Source organism: Myotis lucifugus, unplaced genomic scaffold (assembly GCF_000147115.1).
Source record: "Myotis lucifugus unplaced genomic scaffold, Myoluc2.0 scaffold_12, whole genome shotgun sequence".
Taxonomy (NCBI): domain Eukaryota; kingdom Metazoa; phylum Chordata; class Mammalia; order Chiroptera; family Vespertilionidae; genus Myotis; species Myotis lucifugus.
Window position 1 is genome coordinate 9,859,839 of NW_005871060.1, and position 10,400 is coordinate 9,870,238.

Here is a 10,400-nt window from a genome sequence, read left to right on the forward strand (position 1 = left end):
AATTCACTGCAGCTCGGCAGCTCTTGCGTTGAGCATCTGCCCCCTGGTGGTCAGTGTGTGTCATAGCTACCGGTTGGACTGTCGGATGGTTGCCTAGGCTTGTATATACATAGACAGCTCTTCAAAGTACAGTCATATATACAAAGAAGGTTATTGCTGGATTTTTTATTGGTGGTTTTATTCTGCTTTTCTTCTATAATGTGTGTGTCTCAAAGGTCTCTGGGTTGCACATGTATTACATTTGTCCTTTTTTCTCTTTCCCCCAGCTTTATTGAGGTCTAATTGCCAACTGAAAATTGTATATATTCAAGGTGTACCACTTGCTGATTATATATATATATATATATATATATATATATATATATATATATAGTGAAATGGTTACCACAATCAAGCTAATTAACACATCCATCACTTAGAATAGTTACTTTTTTTTGGTGTGTGTGTGTGTGTGTGTGGTGAGAACACTTAAGATATATTCTCTTAACAAATTTTAAGAATACAGTTTTATTAACTATAATCATCATGCTGTACATTAGACACCCCCAGAATTATTCAACTGTAACTAAAAGGTACCCGTCGAGCAACATCTCCCCATTTCCCCCTCACCCCAGAACCTGGCAATGGTGTGATGATGTCAGCTTTTGTTCAATCATTTTTACAATTAGGGTACAGGTAGATGAAAGTAGAAAATACTAAATGTAGCTACTGATTAATTTCAGACTTCACAGAGATTAACTAAATTACAGGAACAAGGAAGGCAGGAAAGTCCTGGAGAAAGTTTCACATTTGAGTAAATTGATTTCTAGCCTTAGGAAAGTCAAACTCTTGCAAACAAATTTCTGTTTCAATATGCAACAATGTCTATGCCTAGATATAAGACTGTATTGTTTCCTAGATGGGCACTGAGTTTTTCTCCCTCCTTCTTGTGCTGTTTAGAGGCTCATTTCCTATTAGTTAAGGACATTAGAGATTACACACAAGGCCTAATAAATCATTGTTTATTTGGCAATAAATCTCCATTAAAAGTTTAGAGGCTTCGAGGCCATTTGCTTCATAGCCAGGGACCAAAGTCAGGGATCTTGATGAGTTGTAATCTTGAAGTTCAATTCTAGCCATCTGTTTCATTGGTGATCCTCCATTTCCTGGCTTTGTTCATTGTTCTAGTGCTGTGGTTCTCAAAGTATGGTTCCTAGACGAGTGGCAGCATGACCTGAGAAACTCGGGGGGTGGGACCCAGCAATCTGTGGTGTAATAAGCCCTGGAGATGATTCTGATGCATGATAAAGTTTGAGACCACAGCTTTAGTGATTGTCCTTTGCACGTTCTATGTCAGACACCCAAAGTCCAAATGCTGGGGTGAGTTTCTAGTGGTTCAGCTTAGATCATGTGCTTCTCCCTGACCAATTCAAGAAATAGAAGAGGATCTGGGCTCTCTCGTCTTCCATCATGGCTGGTGGACACCAGAAATGATAAGGTGATAGAAATAATATTGAGGAGAAAAATAAATGCCAAGAGGTCAAAATAACTGACATATGCACTACTTATATCCTTGCTTTCTATTGGGCTATATCTTTAATAGTATCCATTGTCAATAAATATTTCTTTTATAATTTAAAAAATTTTCACGATCATGATTGCATATTCATAACTCTAATGTGATACTTTGATCATTTAGATACTTTGAGCATTTAGGCCTGATATAGTAATCATTGATTTATAGAAAATATGAGCTATTAGAAAGACCAAATAATTAGAAATCTATTCTTATTAACATGGAAGATACATTATATAACCAAAATATACACAAAGAACTTTGCATAGATGTGTGTGCATGTATGTGTGTGTGTGTATTTAATAGTACATTTTACTCTAAGAAGTTGGCAAATTACAGCCTACCGGTTACATGCCCATTTTTTAAAAAATAAAGTTGTATTAAAATATAGACATACCCATTTGTTTATGTGTTGTCTATGGCTCTTTTCATGTGGAGTTGAGTAGTTCCAATAGTGACTATATGTCCCACAAAAATATTTTGGTAAAGTATTTACCTGGTCCTTTAAAGAAAAAAGAAATCTTAGACATGGTTATGGTATCTACAACCATAAAAATCATGATTATCTGAATGATTTTATAGCATGAAATTCAAATTTGGCTCTTCAGCATTTGCAGAGGAACATGAAAGAATGCCAGGAATAAAATCTGTAAACTATTTCAGATCAAAGGATTTTTTTATATGCCATGTTTGGGCAGATGTTTTTTCAATATTAAATATTGCTATTTCTCTATTTTGTTTATATGTAATATTATTATTTGGAACATGATAATATCTATTAGTTAATGGTGGGATAAAGGGAATGAGAGACATGTGGAGTGGAAAGGACAAGGAGGAGAGAGAAGTTAACATTTACTGAGTAAAATGCAACTTTCGTTTACATAAATTATCTCCTTCAATTTTTCAAATAACTCTGACCACTTAAGTCTGTAGAACTCATTCTTCAAATAAAAGTTTACCTGAAAGCCCTATACAAAGAAATAGCTCTTGAGTGGATAGCTCTGGTTGGATGGTTGAGGGAGTGGGTACCCTCTTTATCTCCCCTGGGATAACATTCAGCATCATTTAAAAATGTATTATCTAATTTATATTTTTAAAAAGACTGAATTCTGGTCAGTGTAATTTTGGTCATTAAACAATTACATTGTATTTTAATTCTTCAGATAGTGATACTACATACACCAAGTTTAATTCCACAGTTAACTTTTCCAAGAAGTTATGAATTATAAGATTTATCTTTAGAGGGAAGGCAGGGGAGGGGGGGTACAAGATCAACCAAAGGACTTGTATGCATGCATATAAGCATAACCAATGGACACAGACACTAGGGGGATGAGGGCATGTCCTGGGGGGTAGGAGTGGCTGGGGAGATGTTAATGTGGGAAAAAGGAGACATACTTAGTATGTAATATTATATGTAATACTTTAAACAAGAAAGAATTTTTAAAAGTATGGAATCAGACTATCTATACCTTAGTAAAGAAATTTCAAACACACCCAGTAAATAAACATATTTTATTAACCAGAATTTTATATGCCTTAACTATTATGCATAATGAAAATTTTATGTATAGTCATAATTTTAACATGTAAAAATAGACTAGCAATAAGGCAAAAATTAAACTAGTCTCTTTCTAAATCAAAGAACCCTTGACTTAAGATCACATGCTAAGCTCCTAATCATACAGAATTTACTAAATGAGGCAGTTACTAGCTCAGTTATTATGAACCAGTCCCTCGCAGATGTTCTCTAGGCCATTTTATGGTTTCGAAAAATGACAGACTACGGTCAACTTCAGATGGCTGAAAGAGGCACATGTGAGGTTGAAAATAGCAAATAGAATATGTACATATTATAGAAGGAGCTGCCAGTTGAAAGCACTAGAGTTGGAATTATCAAGGACATAGGATATTATTGTGTCGCTTTCATTTGTAGAAAACAATGAATGGAAATATTTACAAATATTTGTTTTATCACATATTAAAACATATTAAGAAGAATTCCCTTAGAGCTCCATCTCATGGACATAATTATCCTGTAAGAGAAAATTATGCCCATTGTGGATTGTAGACGTGAATATATTCACAGCAAAATGCATGCAATTCGAAATCTGTGCTCTATCATTTGCACTGACTTCTCTTTATGACAGCAGGTCATATTCTTAATGGGATTCTGGGACAAGTTCCCTACCTATTCTCAACATTTAAAATCCCTGCTGATTGATTTTTTAAAAAAAATACAGGTATAGATGATCTTTGATTGCATACTTAAATTTATATATTCATGTAAGTGTTAAATCTGTATTTTAAAGGTACTATAAGGGGCTATTATCAAAGCAAGGAAACACTTGACTATCTCAAAATAAGTGGAAGGAGAAATTTGGAAATGGAGGAACAAGAGCATGATACTGGATAGGCAATTAGCAGTCTCTGTCTCAATGGGAGATGATAATAAAAAGGGAAATGCACTGTATTTCCCAAGAACTTTGGTGGAGATATAGGAAATATGTTGACTAGAACTGAAGAGAATGGGAATTTTTAGGATGGGGGCGAGTTGAATGTTTTGTGGGTTACAGGGAAGGATGTGTAAGATAAAGTGCAAATAATTGGAGCAAGGCAGTGGGAGGGCTGAGAAACAGGGATCAAGAGCACAGGAGTCCGGCCCTGTTGGTACTTTGAGGTTCTCATTATGGGAATCAGGGTAAAGGCCGTCTACAATGCACTGCTAACATGTGGCTCCCATCTGCCTTACACAGGATGTTAGAATTCAATGACATAGTTACAATACTTTGATTTTGCTTGAAAACACTTTGAAAATATAATTTGTGAAGGTGCCATGTTCATTGTTGTAAAGAATGAGCTATCTAGCAAAAAAGATTGTTCTTCATATATTTGAGCAAGAGAACTTGGTAAAAATGCTGTCTAGATGAAATTTAAATATTTTGGTGTGTGTTTATACATATGTATAAAGCTGATTATAAAATGAATTTTTGGATAAATGATACTTTGAACAATTAGCATATCCAATACAATGCATTTAGCTTCCATTTTTTTACTTACAAACTGGCCTACACACACACACACACACACACACACACACACACTCTTACCTTTTTACTTTTAAAAAGGTCCAAGTTGCTAAATCGATGTATATGGAGCTAGCCTAAAAGGGTTTTCATATTTATTTATTTATTTGGCAATTACTGGAAAATATGATACAATATCTCATTCCTTATGCTTAGTATTGCCAATTCTAAATGCTGTACTCTAATAACACCGCAGCATACATAATTTACTGATTTGTAATTTTCCCATTTCTCAGTTTTATAAAGGAGAATAAATATTTAGTGTGAATATTATCAAGGTTTTACCTTATGAATAAAAAAACAAGATTTTACCTTTCTGATTGAAAATGTATTGAGTCATCTTCCAGTTGTCCACTTTATGTGTAAAAATAATTTATTTTGTTTGTTCAGAAATACTACTCAAATATTTTAAAAAATTTATAATTATACACTTGCTTTCTTCATGCTTAAAATGTAAATTAATTAATGCAGTTTCACTTTTGGTTTATTCAGTGTCTAAATTTATGGGTCAAAATTATAATTTAGCAATAACCATGCTTTATGTAAATCTTAAAACGTCCCATGTTCAAGTGTTGTGGAATTGTGAACCTGGAAGCGGTATCATTTTGTTAACCAGATTCAACCCAATAAGTTAAATAAAAAGGCAAACAAGTCCTATGTTCAGGATTTTAATAATGTCAACAATTCACATATTGTTACCAACTTGGTCAACTTTTAATAAAAAACTAAATGTTTTCAATTAAGATGAGAAGCCTAAGAGACATAAAAATTCAGCCCAGGGGGTTTTTCAATTTTTATGACAGATATTTTTAAAGTCATCAGTGATGTTGAAGTTATAATGACTTTAAAATTATGATTTTCAGGTGTAAAACATAGTGGTTAGATATTTATATAATTTATGAAGTGATCCCCAATAGGTTTAGTGCCCAACTGTACCTTATACAAGAGCCAAGATATGAAAGCAACCTAAATGTTCATCAATAGACAATTGGGTAAAGAAGATGTGGTACAAACAAATATACAATGATATATCACTCAGCTCTAAGAAACAATGAAATCTTACCATTTGCATTGGTATGGATTGACCTAGAAGGTGTAATGGTAAATGAAATAAATCAGACAGAGAAAGACAAACACTATATAATTTCACTTATATATGTAATCTAAAAATCAAAATAAACAAACCAGAAACAAATTCATTGATGGTTGCCAAATCAAGGGGAAGTTGATGGGGCTGGGTGAAAAGGTAAAGGGATTAAGAAGTACAAATTGGGCCCCACCAGTGTGGCTCAGAGTCTGAGCATCAACCTATGAACTGGGAGGTCATGGTTGATTCCTGGTCAGGGCACATGCCTGGGTTCCAGACTCGATCCCCAGTAGGGGGCGTGCAGGAGGCAGCTGATAAATGATTCTTTCTCACCATTGATGTTTCTCTCTCTCTCCCTCTCCCTTCCTCTCTGATATTAATAAAAATATATTTTTAAAAAATAAGTACAAATTGATAGTTACAAAGTAGTCATGGGGATATAAAGTACAGCATAAGGAATATAGTCAATAACATCTCTTCTTTACACAGCTCTAAATTATAATTTGATTACTAAGTGGTTCCTCCTCACATTTATTCTCATTGTGATATTAAGACACATAGCTTGTCCCGTAAGTTTGTTCTCTTTATAGAGTTAAAGGAGAGGAAATGATGATAGTAATACAACTAATAACATCTGAATTTATTGAGCACATATTTTATGCTGATCTCTGTAATAAATCCATCATATTCATAATGTCACTTAAGCCTCACAAAACAAAACAAAACAAAACAAAAACCTGTGAGGCAAGTACTATTACTAGCCCTATTCTACAAAGGGAAAAGGTGAATTTTATAGGATAAAGTCACACAGCTACTATGCAGTAGTTCCTGATAGGGTGAAACCCAGAATTATATATTTGTTCAATTTAGTATAAATTCGGTTAAATGGAGAGTCTTCTGAATTTTGATTTTTTTCAACTTGAAATGTGTGCATATTTCCATCCAAATACATTCACAGTTACTTCTTTTGCTTATCTTCAGGGCACCTTTCTTCAGCAAATACTTTTACTAGACAAAACCCATCAAATGCATTGTCTCTTTTTCATTCTTTTGAATATTTCACCCAATTTAATTTCATTATAAATTTTGCTTCCAAGTTGAGATATTCTGAAGTACAATTTAAAATTAAATGTTTATGACAATGGTATTCTCATTTAATTTGTCCTTTGCATTTATAAGGATAAATTTCAATATCCTCCTGTCTGTAATAATCACAATTCTCAAAAAAGTATTCAAAAGTCAAAGATTTTTTAAAAAGATCTATTTATTAAATATTTCAGTTAACACTTTTCAATTTATTTTGAACTAACTGTGAATACCATTGTAGTGCAATACTGTTGCAGGCCACTTCAGTTGATTATAGAGTAGAATGTCCTCAGACATTTTTAAATTAGAGCAATAATAGGGACAACTTTGGTGTCACTTGAAATAAGAATCAGGACTTGTGATTGTGGATCACAATTCTAAGCAACATGGAAAGACTTAGGTTTTGTTTTGTTTTATTACTCTAGGACAGTGATGGCGAACCTATGACACGCGTGTCAGAGGTGACACACGAACTCATTTTTTGGTTCATTTTTCTTTGTTAAATGGCATTTAAATATATAAAATAAATATCAAAAATATACGTCTTTGTTTTACTATGGTTGCAAATATCAAAAAATTTCTATATGTGACACGGCACCAGAGTTAAGTTAGGGTTTTTCAAAATGCTGACACGCCGAGCTCAAAAGGTTCGCCATCACTGCTTTGGATATTGCTTCCATCTTTTAAGTCCTATTTCTGGCTGGAAATACTGTATTTTTGTTAGAATTGCTGAGGAAGGTTGCTGGGGTTCTTGCTCCAGCATGAAGAAGGGTTCAGCAATCTGGACAAGGGGCTGTGTGTAACTTAATAAAGAGTCCAGAGATGAAGCATCATTTTGAAAGGCATTTGAGGGTCAGAGGAGCCTAGCTAAAAGGAGCTAAGATCTCCTCATCTCAGAACCCCATGCTTTTTATTAACACAAATTGTCCTGAGGTGAGGTGGAGATGTACACTTCAAAGGGTAGGGTTTTGTATACACAGTCCATTGTCAGAATGGAAGAATTTGCCTACAGCTGTTCAGGTGTTTGGCCAGTAGGAGGCAATAACATGTAGATTAAGATGCCCTGAGCTGCCTGGCAGAAAACAATCAATTTAATGCATCCTTTTCAGGTTTGGGAAATGCCTTTACCACTCCAGATGATTCAGCCCTTGCTGACATGCTGGAATTGGCTTCGGCAGAAGGTCCTAGCTAGAGGCCTCTGACCTCCCACTACCTTAAACCAATAATACCATTAATTTGTGAGACATTTAGTCTAGAATGTATCACAGATATCTACTTCAGATATTGCAAGTTTGGCTTATCAGACAGTGTTCGACATGAGACACATAGCTTTGCCATTATTGGCCCCTGTGGCACTTATTATCTTGAGGACAAATCTACTGGAACAATATAAGACCCTATGACAATGCCTGCCATTTAGCAGGATATTTATTCTACTTACGTTATCTTTTAATGTTCAGGAAATGACTATGAAGTTTTACAATTTTTGTGTTAGTTTATACAGACATGTAATTTTTACTTTTAGATTAAAATATAGTTTATGATAACGATGTAAGAAAAAGTATTCTTTTCACTTTCAAGAAAGTGTCCTGATCTGGTCAATAAGTTACATGGTTGTTCTTATTATCTCAGGTGCAACCTGCTCTGCCAGTAGATGGCAGTCCTGACAATCTAAGTGAGGGAGAGTCAAGCAAGTGGGGATAAACCAGTTTAGAGTGTCTATATATTATCTATAATAATAAAAGCATGATATGTTAATTAGACCGGACAGCCGAACGACCTTCCAGATGTCATTCTGGACATCCTTCCGACGAAGCTTCTGCAGTGGGGGCTGAGGCAGAGGCAGTTAGGGGTGATCAGGCAGGCAGGCAGAGTGGTTAGGGGCGATCAGGCAGGCAGGTGAGCGGTTAGGAGCCAGTGGTCCCAGATTGTGAGAGGGATATCCAACTGCTCCCAAGGGGTCCTGGATTGTGAGAGGCCAGGCTGAGGGACCCTCCCCCCACACCCATGCATGAATTTTGTGCACTAGGCCTCTAGCAGAGATTATAATTGGATTATAGAGAGAACCATGTCCTCTTTGTAGCCATTTCATCTATTTACGCACCATAGATTTGTATACAGCTGAAATTAAGTTGCCTGATAAAAGCAGTATAGAAATGTGAAATATCTCTATACTCCTGTCAGTTGAATTTTCTTATTTTTCTTCCATAGATTGTGTGAAGTTAGAGACTGTAAACTTAAAAAAAAGATGTTAATTTAATTTTACTAATATGCTGAAGAATAATGATAAAATGAAGAAGAAGAATGATAAAATGAAAAAAAACATGAACTCATAGACTATAAACTCAAAACTTGGTTGGGGTAGAGTTGAGAACCCAAAACTTGCTCTAGTAAAAAATGGTTAGATATTTCTAGAATTAGGATGAAAATTAAATTCTAAGCAGAATCTCAAAGTGTATATATATATATATATATATATATATATATATATATATATATTTTGCAGTAGAGTTGTCAACTGAATTTAATTAGCTCTGAATGTTTTTGTACTTATATATTAGGCATTTCTAATATGCTATTTATATATTTTTTATTGACAGGTCACAGAAAGTATGATTTCAAACTTTAAGAGAAAGTGACTATGAGGTATTTCTTTCCTTTTTTTCTTTTTTTTTTTTAAAGTTTGGTGATAGAAAGTAAACTGGCTGATGTTGCCTGCTGCATCTCCGCCTGTTTCTAGGTTGTTACTTCCCAGCCTTCTGTGGTCACGGAAGATGATGGATATGTTCCCAGAATACTCTTTTACTTACCAGAAGTGGTGAGGAAAAGTTCAAGGCTGAACATGATAGAACATACTGGGAAAAGGATATGTATTTAAAAATGATAGTGACCATAAAAATAACTTACCACAGCAAAATGGTGGTTGTCTGTAATCTGTAATTTTGTGAAAGAACTGTGGCTAATAACTAGCTGAAAAACCTTAGTCTAAGCTCAGGAAGAAATAAAAAGTATAGAAAGAGTGAAACTGGGGAAAGCCCAATCCAGAACAACAGCTTTGCAGTGAAGCTAAAACGTTTATTAGAAAATTAGATTTTAAGATACTTCCCTTCCATGAACCAGGCATCTGGAATAGGAACTCAACTATCCTGGGTAAAACATCCAAACTCTTTAGTTTGCAAGTCAGAGCCCTTTGTGAGATGGCTCAGACTCCGTTCCTAGTTGCTCCTTCTGTAGCCACTGAGACTCCAATGAGCTGACATACCCGGCCGCTCAGTGTTAGGGCCACTTAGTGTCAGGCACATGCCCAGGCCTTCCTGCCTCTGAGCTGACCAGGCTCTTGAATTCCTCCTTGCTTAGAATACCCACACCAGCACTTTGAAAATGCACACATTCCTCATATTTGATCAAATGATCATTTTCTCATAAATTTTCCTCTGATTCCCTCAGCTGTAAGTACTCTTGCTTATAAAGGCTAATCTCATTGCTATACATCTCAGATTGTTACTTAGCACATTCTGTTTTAACTGTTGGTGCATCCTTTTTCTAGGCTGCAAACCCTTGAGAAAGAGCATATATTTTATTGTTC